The 16499-nt window shown below is 41.6% G+C and overlaps 1 pseudogene across 1 annotated transcript; it reads right to left on the reverse strand.

Annotated features, from left to right (window-relative positions):
- Positions 1 to 16295, reverse strand: LOC149158667 (protein LURP-one-related 8-like; annotated as a pseudogene). The gene is made up of 3 exons (XR_016261074.1): positions 15889 to 16295; positions 618 to 864; positions 1 to 525 (listed from the first exon to the last, which is right to left on the reverse strand). The product of XR_016261074.1 is annotated as a protein LURP-one-related 8-like (transcript).
- Positions 16296 to 16499: the final 204 nt, after the last annotated feature.

Consider the following 16499-nt stretch of genomic DNA (forward strand, 5'->3'; position numbering starts at 1 on the left):
GTTGAATGAGTGGAGAACATAAGTTTTATGAGACTCACTCTTTCAGAGATTAATATAGCATACCTCACTTTAATTATTAAATCACAAACAGATCCACTTTCTTCTGTACATGTTCAAATCTCTCTTTGTATATTAAGAGGTTCAAATATCTCTCATAAATTTACACATATATTTTATAAAAAAACATGGTGTTCTCGGTGATGTTGTACACTCTAGGGAGCCCAATTACATGCTATATGTCCCTTATGTGGACACACTGGAACTCTCAATATCTATTATTCTCAACTATTGGTTTCATGGGACTGCCAATTCCACGACCCAGAAGTGATAAATTAAGACATATTCCCTTATGGTCTCTAATTCTGGAAATGCCCCCACCAGTCAAGATGGCATCATCTGATCAAAAACCACAATCAAACCCATACTGAAAGCATGTTGGGCTCACCATCAAATTGAACACATCTCCTACAAGTGTTATCTCTGACCTCACCTGCTTTGGCTTCACCAACAATACCGTAAAGAATCCTTTCATAACTTGAAGTGAATACAATACAAATACAAAATATTCAGTATGTAAAAGAGAGAACTGAAAATGAGCTAACCACAAATAAAGAAACCAACCTCTGCAACGACTTCGTTAAAGATGTTGAGAATGGTGAAGGAACGTTTGGCATAACATCCTGCAACACGGTAGTCAAACTGTGGTTTCTGTTTACTTGTAACCGAAGAATACATATACACCTCTGCTAAAGTCTTGGCAGGAATTAGCAGAGGGGTCGCCCTTCTAACAACAAACAATGGTTTTTGGACTTCACGGAAATCTTCCTCGAAACCTTTCCATTGATTCTGCAGGCTGAACCAGCTCTGCTTCACATACGGTATAATTAATTATTTCAAACATTGCAGAGATTTCTTCTTCTGTTACAGGAAGGTAAAAAACTTTTAAGATTTTTGGGATACACAGATCTAGATCTGCAAAACAATAAACAAGCTTGCAAGAGAAGGAAGGAAGCGAGCAAGAATTGAGAAAAGAATAAAAATTGATTCTACAATGTTAGTTTTAGAATAAATACATAAAAGCAACTAAGTTAAGCTTAGTTGTACATGCCATAACTAAAGCTAACTAAAGCTAAGTGTGCTTTATCTTATGTTAATGTGTACATGTGCCACATGCAAGCAATAAGTTAACTGGAGCTAATATAGGTGCATGTACACCAACACAACTAGTCTAAGTGCATGTACACCAACACCCCCCCTTAAGCATAACTTAGGTGAGTGTGATGCAAAATGAATGAGTCCCGGCAACACGGCCATTTTAGGTACCCATATACAATGCATAAAAAGGAGGAAAGAGGGAAAACCCAGTGGGAAGAAAACCCCCCCTCAAAATATAATGCAAAAGTAGAGAAAAGACAACTGCTAGGCAGTCGTGTCCTTCACCCCGAGACGATCTCGCAGGAATCGAAACTTCTGCTCAGTGAAAGTCTTGGTGAAGATGTCAGCAATCTGCTCGGAACTAGGACAGTACTGAAGATCGATGATCCCATCATGAATGAGTTCTCTAATGAAGTGCATGTGGATCTCGATGTGTTTGGTATGCTGCCGCTGCACTGGATCTCTGCAAAACTTTAGTGTACTTTGATTATCGCACCAGATGACAGTTGCATGATGGACACTAATCCCAAGCTCAGATAGGAAATGTTGTAGCCAAATTGCCTGAATAGTAGCATTGACTGCTCCTTTATACTCGACCTCTGCTGATGATAAAGCAATGGCAGCCTGCTTCTTACTTGACCAACAAATTGGGCCGGATCCTAAACTAAGTACATAACCGGAAGTAGACTTGCGATCAATGGTGTTGCCAGCCCAGTCTGAATCTGTGAACCCAATGAGATTCAAAGAACAATTGGCTGCATAATGAATCCCATAGGTGATTGTCCCCTGGACATATCGAAGGATCCGCTTTCCATCATTCCAGTGTAACTCATGTGGCTCCTGCATGTATCTGGAAACTGCTCCGACAGCATAGGAGAGATCAGGACAGGAGTGAGTGAGATAAAGAAGACTTCCCACAAGCTGGCGATACAATGTGCAATCAACCAATGGTGTGTCTTTTCCATTCTCAAGCTTTATCCCTGATAAGAAAGGTGTGGCTGCTGGCTTGCAGTCACTCATGTGAAATCATGCCAAAAGATCTCTGGCATATTTTGGTTGAGAAATGGTAATGCCAGAATCACGCTGATGGATCTCTAGTCCAAGGAAGAAATTTAGCAAGCCCATGTCTGTCATAGAAACCCGCTTATGCAATGCAGTTTTGATGTTAGTAATGACAGAAGCGGAACTACCTGTTATCAAAAGATCATCTACATAGAGTACTATGATCAACAAGGAGTCAATTGTCTTCAAAAAATAAACATTGGAATCAGATTTGCAACGTACAAAATTTTGAGATAACAAATAAGAATCCATCTTTGCATACCGTGCTCTAGGTTCCTGCTTGAGGCCATAGAGAGACTTCTTTAGTTTGCATACCAGAGATGAATTCTACATGTATCCCGGTGGCTGCTCCATGTAGATTTCCTCCTCGAGATCACCATGAAGAAAGGCATTCTTCACATCCATATGATGCACCTCCCATCCTCTTGTTGCTGCAATGGAGAGAGCTAGCCGAATGGAATCCATTTTTGCCACTGGAGCAAAAGTCTCATCATAGTCAACACCATGTACTTGCTGAAAACCTTTTTCTACCAATCGTGCCTTATATCGACTAACTTGGCCATTTGATGCTTTCTTGGTCCGGTAAACCCACTTGCATCTCACAAGTTTGCGATTTGAAGGTAGAGGAACCAAATCCCAAGTCTGGTTCTCAATGACAAAGTAATATTCCTCATCCATGGCGGCTTCCCATTCAGGATGCCCATTTTCTTCTGCATAAGTTTGTGGATCAAATCCATGCATCATATAAGCATGCATGGGCATGGATGGCTCCATAGCTAAGAGTGCTTGCGGATCTTCCTCAAACAGAGGGATAGAGGCAGGATCATCAAGGATATCACTCATGCTGCGCCATTTTTGTGTTGAAGGTGGTCGAGAATCTTCCGAACTACATGCAGAAGTATGATCTCGATGTTCAACAACTGGTGGTCTAACAGGGGTCACAGGAAAAGACTCATCTTCATCAGAATGCTTGTCTGAAGTTTCATCTGCATACTCATCAATGAGTGGTGATGAAAGTTTGGTAACAAGTTCATCTACTGGTGCATGCGAAATATCTTCATCAAACTTTACACTCCTTTCAATAAAGAGCTCTTCAGTGTGGATATCAAGCAATCTGTACCCTTTGACTTCATCAGAATATCCTACAAACATGCATGCTTTGCTTTGAGGCTCCAAAGCCTTTCTCTTCTCTGGAGGAATGCGGGCCCATGCTCGAGATCCAAAAATGCGGAAATGACTAACTTCAGGTTGCATGCCAGTCCAAGCCTCAAAAGCTGTTTTTCCAGTAACAGATTTATGAGGAGATTTGTTCTGGATGTATGAGGCACAATTAATAGCTTCGGCCCACAATTTCGACGGAAGAGATCTTGCATGCAACATGCAATTAGCCATCTCTTTCAAAGATCGATTTTTCCTTAAAGCCATGCCATTTTGTTGTGGAGTGTAAGGAACTGTATGCCTGCTTCATCACAAAGATTCTTGATATCTTTGTTGACATATTCCATCCCATTATCTGTGTGGAGTATTTTTATGCGTTTTCCAGACTGATTTTCCGCATGCGCTTTGAAAATCTTTAGATGTTGAAAAACTTCAGACTTGAGTTTCAAGAAGTGAACCCAAGTGAATCTCGTGTAATCATCTATAAATGACAACACATATCTTGCTTTGCTCATTGGAAGCACCGGAAATGGACCCATGAGATCACAGTGTACAAGTTCCAAAGGTGAAGAGGCTCTCCATGCATGCACCTTCACGAATTTTTCTTGTGGATGCTTTCCAAGAGCACATCCATTACAAACACCATCTGAAAATTCAATGTGTTATAGACATTTTTGTGCCTTACAGCTATAAGCATGAAATGTCCATAATCCAAGGGATCCAAAGTCCCTAAACATGTTGTTCCTACCCCTAGAGGAACAAGGCTAACAAACCACAGCAATTCACAGAAGTTCTCCACCAGAAACTGCTCAAAAAAAAGTCAATTCAGGATCAATTCAGAAGCTCCACTAGCTGCCTGCGTTGAAATGCAGAGGCTACACTGGCTAGTTGCATTGCAACGTAGGTGGAAGCACTACCAGGGTGCGCTGAGCGGGAAATGACAAATGTCAGGGTCTCTTGTGAGAGGTTTCAAGACTGTGGAAGCTTCCAGAATCTTCCTCCATGACATTTGCCTTGCGGATTTCGACTAAGTGATGAGTAAGAGGCTCTTAGTCTCCAAGTGGAAGTAAGAACTGACAGAGAGAGAGGACACTAGTTAGATCACAAGCTGACTCATCCTCACTCCAAACATCTATATATGGATCTCTTCTCCATGAGATCTAGAGGCTGGAATTTTGTTATTGCAAATAATTGTTGTTGGTTTGAGATTGGAATCATTGGGTGCTTAATGCTTTGAAGGGAGGTGAAGATAGGAATTTCATTCGCTGGGAGGTAGATGCTGGATTGGAACTCTCTTGGTTGTATCTTCTCCTGAACCTTGTTATTTCATCAATAAAGCTATCTTGGTTTCTCCTATATACTGATGTGTCTTTGATGTATGATTGCATTAGTATGTTTAGTTTATTTCTAATCCTAAACTAGTTATGAATATGAATCTATGTCTTTGTGTAGTGTTCCCTTCTTGTGATCTTGCAGGAACCTGTTGAAGCTGGGCGAGCGAGAAGGCAAGTAGCTGGGAACTCTCAAAGAGAAGAGAAAACGGATCGAGGGACAAACGGAAGACATCGGTTAGTCCATCCATCTCTCTTCATTCTTAATTCATAAAGGAAGAATACTAGAATAGTTGTTTCTGTTTGTTGCTAAGGCACTGTCACACCTTAGGTGGATAGGATCGTCCTGCATAAGCATTTTTGCCCACAACAAATTGGCGACTCCACTGGGGAAGATCTTTTTAGTCATTTTATTTGTGTTTCTATCATTTTTTGTTTCATAGACTCAACAGCAACAATCGAACTGCATCTGCTATTCTCAGATGCAAAGTAGACAACTGCTGCTTTGATCCAATCACTGGATTTGTCTATGATCTAAACAATGGACTCACAAATGATTTGATGATCCTTTGTGATAGATCTTAGCCCTCCTTCAAAGCATCCCTTTGATTGTACCTTGCTTGTTGCTTTGATTTGGCCTGAAACTGTAGATTAAATAGCAAACCCTGACCCAAAACCCAGTGAGGAACTCTCGTTTCTCCTTCAGCGCAGGCTCTGTGAAGAGACTCTGCATTTCAACGCAGTTCCCGTGAAGGCTACCTACGTTGACATTCAGTTTCCCTGTTATATAGGTGCGCTGATCCAATTAGGGCTTGTGCAGCTGGGGTTCTCTGCTCTGTTTTGCCTTGTTTTGATCTCTGATTTTTGCAGCCTGTAACCAGCATAGGTACCTATCTAATAGCCCTTTTCTCTGCTTAAATTCCGTCTCCTTTTGTACAAAAGACTGTGAGTGTTTTTATGTGTTTGTGGCATCATTTACAGTTTCCCTTTGCAAGAGTGAAATAGTCATCCTGTAGCCCTTGATTCAGATCTGTTGATTGTGATCTTAGGAGAGAGTTCATTGGCTGTTTACAGTTGGTTATACATTCATTTTTGCTTTTGGTTTGAGTTTGTCTCTTTTGAGTGTCAAAACAAGTATTCATTTCGAAAATCGTTAAGTGTTGTAATCTCTTCTACCCTTTCTGATTTTGAAAAAGTAAACTTGTTTGTATTTGTCATTTAAAATCAAATTCAAAGTTGTGCAAAAAGCTTTATTTTTAGGCATCAATATTAAGAAAGCGGAAAACAAACACTTGCATTGTGCATTTGCATCTTGATAGTTTGCGTGATTGATTTAGGGAAAGTGCATTTAGAGTGTGCTGATTGCTCTCTGAGAAAAGATGGTGTCTTTCTTTTCCCTTTGTAGCTAGGATTTTCATTGTTGAAAAAGAGATAAAATTTTCTTATCATCTTTTAGATTGCATTTAGGAAGTTGTCTATACATCTCGTGGTGAACCTCAAAAGGAAAACTTCTAAAAAAGATCAACATAAAATAAACTGAATGAACTTAATAACGCTTTGTAACATAACGCACAACATAGAGGTCTAGGATAGAGACGTGTTCCGGCGTCGTAAAGCCTGGTGACTGTCGATCTCGCTGATGGTGGGTGATTCTTCCTGAGGGATGATAGCACAAGTATGGATTGTGCTCCCACGTACCGTCGAGTATATATTGGGAGACCCCTATAGGCATAAAACCTTCATCCTTAGGAAGTCGTGTCGGCCGCCCTACTGATCGCAATGCACTGAACACAGCATTCAGGAAGATTGACCACCCGTACCTTAAACAGTATTCTGCGGTTTTGGGAAAAGTTTGGCACACCCTCTACCTAGAACTCCAGAGCAGTTCCTTTTGGCCTTTTTCAGACTCTATAACGGAAAATGTCCATCCGAGCATTTGTCACTTCGGGCTCGTTAAAACATCGAAGGAGACTAGAGTCATCTTTAGCTTTTTCTCGACTCTTTAAAATTGAAAAAGCAAGCTGTGTCTAAAAGCGTCTAAAATTCATTCAATTCGGAAACATACTTCCCTTGTTTATTTTAGTTGATCGAGTAATCCGCAATCGTGGAAGAAAGTCAATTGAAACCCCGTCGTTCGCAGAGGCTTACGAGTCAACCGTCTTTGTCTCCAGAATCGAAACCAGTACGGACAAAGCAAACTCGTTTAACTGGTTCCAAATATCCTCTTAAAGTTAGAACAAGTGTTCCGACGACATCGGAGGTGCCGGTTACTCCAAACATTTCTGGAATCCCTGCCTCTACAGAAGAAGTTCAACAGCCACAGAGGGACAGTGATACTGATCCTAGTTTGAGAGTAAACACTTGTGTTACCGAACCAGTTCCATCGGTAACCGGTCCGGAGAGTGGTGCTCTTCAAACATCTGTCACTGTCAATACAACCCCTTCTTCGGCACCAGAAATATTTTACGGACCTGACGGTCTTCCTCTTCCACCTGGTCTGATTGTGATTGAAGAAATTGTAGAAGACCCTCCAACAAGTACTCCAACTCACTTTGGAGTCGGGGTCACTCTATATCCTTCTTCAGAAGTTAGTCTACCAGCAGCGGAAGTTCTTGTAGAATCGCTAGGGAATCTCTTGGATAGACTGAAAATGTCTGAACAACCGTCAACATCTAGGACTGTGGCACCTGACACAGCGATGACAGAACTCCCTGCCGTCACTCCGGCAATGTTCGCCGGCATACCGTCTGTCCCAACTAGCTCTCAACCACTGGAAGGAGCCCATTCAGGGGCTATTACGACAGTATGGTCCGTTCCTGTTTGTTCTTCCGGAATAATACACGGCAACTCTTATGTTGAAACTCGACAAGTTGATCCGTTTGGAGGTCAATTTGGGCAATCCGGTCCTTAAGGGCAAACAATCCCTTTCAGTGCTGGATCACCACCGTATGGGGGGCAGTATGCCCTTTCATTACCCCCTCTGAGAGGCTATCCATACGGGAGTTCACAACAAAGTTCAGGTTACACTGGAATTGCTTCAAGTGGTTGGGTGCCTATGCTACTTCAACAACCAAGGGTTGTGTATTCAATGCAACAATGTGTACCTATGTCAAACATCCCAACTACACCAGCTATCGTGACAGTATCGCAAGAACAAACGTTTCCTGTTGTATGTCAACCTCAGATTTCTCAAGTTGTAATGCAACAGCCCCTTGACCCTGCGACTCAACCACAATCGCCAACTAGTGGGGCGACACAGGTCCAAACGGGTACAATTACCCCACACCTTGGTCAACCATGGCTGGTGCAATACCAACAACCACAATTCCAACAAGTATACCAAGGTTCGAAGCAGCAGATCTTTGCAAACAGTGGACAACCGTACATTCAAAACGGTCAAAATCAACCATTTTATAATGGTCTTGTCCACCAACCTTACCAGTCATACCAGCATCAGCTGCATTATGCTGGTATGCAAAGACCAACTGCTCAGGCGATCCCATCGTATCCTGGGTATGCTTCACCTAACTTGAGCCAGCAGTTACCATTCGTGGAAACTCTAGAGTTACCTGATTTACACCGGTTAACGAACGATCCAATTGCTTACGCCCCTTGGTGGCCACTGATTCCACACAAACTTCCATCAGACATTCTTAAATTTAATGAAAATCCGGGTGAAGATCCATCGAATCACGTGATGACATTTCATCTATGCTGTTCGTCAAACACCTTAAATGATGATTCGATAAGGCTTCGCCTCTTTCAGAGGACGTTAACGGGTCCAGCGGCTAAATGGTATATTGAATTACCTAGAGCTTCGTTCGACAATTTCAGCACCTTAGCCACTACCTTTTTAACCCATTTTCAATTACCTATAAGGTATGAAACAGGGATGGAAATCCTTACCAACTTCAAACAGACAACGGCCACTCACATATCTGATCATATACATGAGTGGCGATGTCGTCGTAGGATGGTAAAAACATACGTTCCCGATCAGCTGTTAGCTGAATGGTTTATAAAGTCATTACTTCCTACCATCACGGAAGATGTGGCCAAGGGGGGAGTCGTAATGGAAGAGCAAGTTATCGCTCGTGTGCAATATCTAGACTTGGTCTATACTCAGTCTGGCACGCTCTACGACAAAATACCTGACGCCCCTAGACCGGAATTCTCAATTCCTCCTCCTCCTAAATCAAACAATGACTCTCACGCCAGCGATGGCGTGATTGGAACGACAAACGCGAAATCGACAAAGGCTACATCCAAGAAAGCCCGTAAGGTTTCAGATCAAAATGCAAAAGATGAAATTCTTGCTTTGGAAGTAAATGTCGTATCGACAGATAAGGGCAAAGAAACCAAACAACTAGGAAGCAAGAAGAAACAAAACAAAGGGAAGAAGAAGAAACAGGATGAGTCATCACCTGGAAAAACTTCTTCAAACCCTCCTGGAAATAGGAAACCCCCTACCACAGGGTGTCAGATATGTGACAAGCGTCATTGGACAAGCGAATGTCCATACAAAGCTGAGCTGAAGAAATTCTTTAAGAATTCGAAAACCTCAGCAGTGTTAACTGATTCGTTTCCAAATCCAGGAACAAATCTGGTTGATAGTGGAGATGCTTCCCAATCCCAAGTGCTTATGTTGTCTGTCTCAAAGCAGCAAAATGATGCTTTGACAAGGAATAAAGATTACGGGAATCCATAGCTGTCGAATAACAAGGCTAATGAACAACCTAGTAGTTCGACGACAACTTTGACCGAAGTTGTGCCGCCCATCATTCCTGAACCAATGATAAAGTCGCCAAAGGGAGTAGTACACAAATCGACATTTAATCCTCGTGCAAAGATAGCACAGAATTATAATATAATAGAGGACCTGGCCCAATTGTCGTCCGCTATGTCGACACTTGAGGTACCGCAAAATTGCCCCTCCCAAGAGCAAGCTTTATTATCAGCAATAGGTGGGATTGGCCCAATGGATTCCAATCTTGTGGCCTTTGATCATAAAGGATATGACCCTCAGTTACCAGCTCAACTAGCTTTCCTTATTCAAGTGAAAGCCCTCAACAAAATTGTTCATCGAACAATTATTGATGAGGGGGCATCTACGTGTATTATATCGATGAGTTGCTGAAAAAATTTAGGCTCACCACCCTTGTCGAGATCGTCAACGACGTTAAAAGCATTTGATGGACGATCATACACTCCATACGGGATTTTAAGTAACTTGCAAGTTGAACTAGGGGGCAAAAGAGTAGGAATTGATGTTGAAGTAATTGATGGAAACCTCGATTACAACATCCTACTGGGAAGGCCTTGGATATATGCCATGGCCGCAGTTGTGTTGACCTACTTCAGGAAGATTTCATTTCCCTTTCAAGGAGGAATTACAGTCGTCGACCAACAAACTTTCCTCCCCGACAGTTCACAAGTTACGGGAAGCATTCCAATGATCCATGGAAGCAATCATTCGCTTCAAAATATTGGAGTAGGTCTCCTAAAAGACCCTGCCTTAATGGGTACTTTTGCCCTACCGCCTCCGAGTAATCTGGCGGAAATGGCCACAGTGAAAACCTACAATATGAAATCTTCTATATCTAATGGATTCCAAAGATTCCTGAACATTTTGTCAGCATGGATCATCGCCATTTTAGAAATATTGTAGCAATCAATTTTCTTGGCCTGGGGGGCAACCCAAAATCAACGCTCATCAAGCGTTTGGAAAGATAGATCTAAAGAATATGGTACCCCTTCAGATCCTTGGTTGCAAGTGCATGTCACCGACGAAGGAATTGTCCAATCAATGGTAATTGACGGAGCACCATGGAATGATTCCCACCATTGTTCCCTTCTCCCGGATTGTGGAGAAGATCCTCAAGATGACCTTTATCATCCTTCAGCTTTCGTTTTTCTATCAAATGCTGTAAATACAGTGGACTCCGAGGACGGTTCTTATCTCGTGTCAACCTCATTAAAAAATGAAACAAGGAGTCATGAGGACAGTTCTTTTACTGTGTCAACCTCATTAAAAAATGAAACAATCCCCTTTCCAAATCTCAAAGGAAAACCTTCATTCCAACCACCAAGTTAAATGCAATGAATCTTGGGGGGCATGCACCTCGATTTGCGTTATTATGCTGGGGGCATGCAAACTTACCACGAGCAGTGTTACTGCAGGGTCCAAGCTCGTTAAAAAAGAAACCCGCCACGAGCAGTGTTACTGCAGGGTTCAAGCTCGTTAAAAAATAAACCCGCATCGAGTAGTTTTAGCACACAATTCATGCTCGTTAAAAAATAAACGCAAGATTCGAGCAGTTTTAACACACAGTTCATGCTCGTTAAAAAATAAACGCAAGATCCGAGCAGTTTTAGCGCATAGTTCATGCTCGTTAAAAAATAAACATAAGATCGAGCAAATGTTTCCACCCGCGTTTAAGCTCGTTAAAAAATGAACTATTCCGGTAAATAACCACCGTGAATGTAATATCATCAGCCATTAAAGCCTTGGTCGTGTTTGCCCATCACCTCCACTTTTCCATTGGCCGATCATTCACCTCCATATGATTGTTTACCCATTTTGAGGAACAGCTGCAAAGAGTGATTTCACTAGCCATCCTTGTGACACTGTCGTGATTTGGAAATTCCAATCCTTCCCTGGAATCAGCTACTACCCCTTTTTATCACTCGTTCCTCAAAAGACGAGTCTTCTTTAAGCTCTTTCCATCTGACTCGTAAAATATGAAAAGATTGCCGAGTTTTGGCCTTCCATCTCGTTAAAAGTGACCGGAAGAGCTATCCCTCCTCTAGATTTTAATCTTTTTGGACCTGAGGGATTATTGCACAAAAAGATCGAGCGCTTGTTTTATTCGGCTCGTTAAAGATATCGAAAATTCATCCCTTCTGTATTGTTTTATACTTTTTCGGACTTAAGGGATTAGATGATGAAAAAGGACTTTTGGAGTTAACTTTATGTACCTTTTCACACTCTCTAAAAATGAAAAGGATCGAGTTATCCTTGTCGTTAGACTCGTTAAATGCATGAAATAGCGACAAACTTGTCTTTAGACGAGAACGAGTTTCACTATCGCTAGGCTTGTTAAAACATAGCGATGGGCTTGCCTGAAGGGCAAGTTATAGAACAAGCATATGTTATCCTCCTCAAGCTTGACAAAAATAAAGAGGTACTGGTCAGCAATGACTGGGGAAAAATTGGGAGAAACTCAAGAAAACTTTGATGGTAGCAAGTCGCTCTTGAACATGACACTTTTCCTCCGTACCACAATCGGGTTGGGTTGTTTCATTCACTGGTCACATCACCATGGTCTCGCCATACCATCCATACTTGGGGTAATGCTACCAATCCATCGCATCAGTGTCGCCATATGTTCAAGAGAAGTCGTTCAGAGAAGTCACCTGTGTCCCATCCACTACCATACATTATACTCTTTCATGACCGCCACCCTGAATCATATGTCATCAGATTGTTTTCACCTCCATCAAAATCATTAGCTCCGTTCCGTGTCATCGATGTGGGATTCATTAAGGCCCTCCTTTGACAGATCGCTTCTTGTCGACATCAGCTCATTATCCAAGAAGTTGATCTAGGAACACCCCCTTCAGTACTTTGAAGCTTGCATGCCTCAATGGCAAGTTTCTCACTTCCGGCGACAGGTATACATCAATGACCTTCGACCGAAAGATTTTGCGTGGTGTTCGACGCCAAGTCCTCTATTCACACCACGTGAATTGTACTGCAGTACCTTGAGGGTCATCATCATTATCGGTGATTCCTCTCGCGCTTGTTAACAGTTTACATCATTGACTGGTAATCAAGCGATGTCTTTCCATGTTTGACTTCAGAGCAATTCTCACATGGATCGACTTGTACTTAGAGTGAAGATCAGACGAGATTGAAGACCCCGGATCTAGTTTCATCCATCCGGGCTGCGATATATATTCAGAAAATAAAGACATAGAAATGTACAGCTTTACAGCACAGATAATCATCCTACCAAAAGGATGATGGCTCTATCAGAATCATCAGTCTATCATCAGACGATTGTCTGTTATATGTACATGAAAATGAATTTATAAAGCTGAGCATGGGAATGCTCGCCTCAGCTAGATCATGAAAAAAGTATGAAAATAATGTATTGTATTGTATTGTATTACAGGTCTCCTCCCAGCATTGAAAGAACTTCGGATCCTCCTAATAAAGCATTTCACCCGATAAACGACCTCATACTTTAGGGGGCAACTGTTATAGACATTTTTGTGCCTTACAGCTATAAGCATGAAATGTCCATAATCCAAGGGATCCAAAGTCCCTAAACATGTTGTTCCTACCCCTAGAGGAACAAGGCTAACAAACCACAGCAATTCACAGAAGTTCTCCACCAGAAACTGCTCAAAAACAAGTCAATTCAGGATCAATTTAGAAGCTCCACTAGCTGCCTGCGTTGAAATGCAGAGGCTACACTAGCTAGTAGCATTGCAACGCAGGTGGAAGCACTACTAGAGTGCGCTGAGCGGGAAATGACAAATGTCAGGGTCTCTTGTGAGAGGTGTCAAGACTGTGGAAGCTTCCAGAATCTTCCTCCATGACACTTGCCTTGCTGAGTTCGACTAAGTGATGAGTAAGAGGCTCTTAGTCTCCAAGTGGAAGTAAGAACTGACAGAGAGAGAGGACACTAGTTAGATCACAAGCTGACTCATCCTCACTCCAAACATCTATATATGGATCTCTTCTCCATGAGATCTAGAGGCTGGAATTTTGTTATTGCAAAGAATTGATGTTGGTTTGAGATTGGAATCATTGGGTGCTTAATGCTTTGAAGGGAGGTGAAGATAGGAATTTCATTCGCTGGGAGGTAGATGCTGGATTGGAACTCTCTTGGTTGTATCTCCTCCTGAACCTTGTTATTTCATCAATAAAGCTATCTTGGTTTCTCCTATATACTGATGTGTCTTTGATGTATGATTACATTAGTATGTTTAGTTTATTTCTAATCCTGAACTAGTTATGAATATGAATCTATGTCTTTGTGTAGTGTTCCCTTCTTGTGATCTTGCAGGAACCTGTTGAAGCTGGGCGAGCGAGAAGACAAGTAGCTGGGAACTCTCAAAGAGAAGAAAAAATGGATCGAGGGACAAACGGAAGACATCGGTTAGTCCATCCATCTCTCTTCATTCTTAATTCATAAAGGAAGAATACTAGAATAGCTGTTTCTATTTGTTGCTAAGGCACTGTCACACCTTAGGTGGATAGGATCGTCCTGCATAAGCATTTTTCCCCACAACACAATGGTTGGCAATCCTTTGACCATCCCTTGCTTACTAAGCTGTTGCATATATCTGAAATTCAAGTGCCCAAATCTCTCGTGCCAAATCCTACTTCATTTGCATGCGTAAGTAGCAAAATAGAATCTGATTGAGGAACAAAATCAGAAAATGTATGCAGACGAGATTGATCATTTACCTTGCCAGATGCAATCTTCAAATTGGTTTGCATGTCATAAATGCTCACGGAATCTGGGGTAAATTCCACTTTCCTTCCGCTGCCTATGTGTGTCATCTGATACACTGAGAGAAGATTCATAGAAAGCCTTGGAATATGCAAGACATTTTCAAAACTTCCATCTTTGAATTGCACTCTTCCTTGTCCAGTTGCTGCAACTGCAGAATTATCCCCATGAGAATGGGATGACCTCAGTATGCATGTAGAGAAGAAAAGCATTCATTTGAAGAAGCCATATGATGTAAAGCTCCTGAATCGAGGATCCATTCTTGTGGTGCAGAATGAAGAGCAATCAAAGCATGCCCATTACCTCTTGGATCTGGTGCTTTTTCTCCAGACTTCTTCTTAGCATTCTCAGGAATGTGGTCTCCAAGATTGTGTTGTTGGAGTGTCTGCGCCATAAGATCTATAGTCTTCTTCATGCATGCAGATTCAGGATGAAAACCACGGTGGCAATAATTGCACATTGATTGCCCTTTCGTTCCTTTCCTTTCCTTTGAGCCAGATGATCCATCAGGGGGTTTGGGATGTCCTCCCTTTCTTGGATCAGGATCCTTCTTCCCTTTTCCTTTCTGATGGTCTTTGGAATTTTCCTTTCCTTTTGCATGCACAGTAAGTGCATGCGCTTTGGAATTTTTAAGTGTGCCCATTTTGATGAGCTTATCTTGCTCATGCATCAAAGACTGAATAAAAGAATCCAGTGAGGGCATCTTCCAAGCTACACCAGTTGCAGATCTGACTGTGTGGAATGTAGAGACGAATACTGCATACTCTGGACCAAGTTTTGATAAAATGGAAAGAATCAACTGATTTTCTTGCTTGGATTTGTCGATCCCACATTCTTTCAGCTGAACCAACAAGGCTTTATACCTTGTGAAAAAATCTTGAATGTTCTCAAAGTTTCTCGGATCTAATGAGTTTAACTCATTTTCGAGAATGTGACCTTGCATTTCATCCTGTTTTCCAAACAATCCTTCCAAAATTTTCCATACTTCATTTGGAGTTGAACATGATTCAACATGAAATAGCAGTTCCGGAGAAATAGATAAACATAGAATGCCGAAGGCCTCGTCCATGCGATTGAAATATCTTGTTTTCTCCATTGCCGATGTTGGTTCAACTTCCGTTTCCATGGTTATTCGAAATAAGCCTCTACTTCTGAGATGAAGTTGAATCTTTGGCTTCCATTCGAAATAATTATATGGAGTGAGAATTTCCGATTGTGGAAACTCCAATTTAGACTCCATTCTTTGTTTTTGCTTCAATCTTCTGAACCTGCAAATAAAATTGCTTGTGCACTGATTACAAATCCCTATGCTCTGATACCATGTAAGATTTTTGAGATACACAGATCTAGATCTGCAAAACAATAAACAAGCTTGCAAGAGAAGGAAGGGAGCGAGCAAGAATTGAGAAAAGAATAAAAATTGATTCTACAATATTAGTTTTAGAATAAATACATAAAAGCAACTAAGTTAAGCTTAGTTGTATATGCAATAACTAAAGCTAACTAAAGCTAAGTGTGCTTTATCTTATGTTAATGTGTACATGATGGAAGCAATAAGTTAACTGGAGCTAATCTAGGTGCATGTACACCAACATAGCTAGTCTAAGTGCATGTACACCAACAAAACTAAAGCCCAATTGAGAAAAATTATCTACCTTTTGTCGTATTGTGAGGAGTGTCATTCCTGCAGCGTCCATGAAAACAATTTCATTTTTGAGATCTGAAGTATAGTTGTCCACTCTGAACACAAGGTTCCCGCTTGAATTGAAAACAGCGAAACCATTGCAACTGAAAACCAGAGATTTCCTCCACACTGTTAGGGTTGTGGCAGATGAGTTGGAAAGCTTATCGTCGAGCACAACATGCCTCCTGAATTCTGGCTCCTGTGGGTGAATCTTGGCATGCATTGTTACTGGCAGTAGGAGCCAGGCCTGGAATGAGACAAAGGGTGAATGATATGTTGTATTTGAAGGTCCCTGTACAGTAGATAGGACGCCAAGGCTGAGGCGGAGCTGCATTTGATGCGACGGATCCGCTTGGGGAGGACCATTTTTGGTAATTGAGTGGCCGCTATTCTGCCCTTAAATTCTTGATGGGAGAAAAATCTCATTTGAAAAATACCCAAAGATTGCGCTCGAGTTGACTGGCGTTATTGCGAACACCTCCGTGATTCTTGAGCGTTATCGACAAACAACACCTACATGATTCATTGTGAATAAGATTACCAGGTTTGCAACTACCCACAGGTCACCATCTGTCTATTGGA

The sequence above is a fragment of the Pinus tabuliformis genome, chromosome 5_2, assembly GCF_031772625.1.
Source record: "Pinus tabuliformis cultivar Carrire ecotype Pingquan chromosome 5_2, CPIR1, whole genome shotgun sequence".
Lineage (NCBI taxonomy): Eukaryota > Viridiplantae > Streptophyta > Pinopsida > Pinales > Pinaceae > Pinus > Pinus tabuliformis.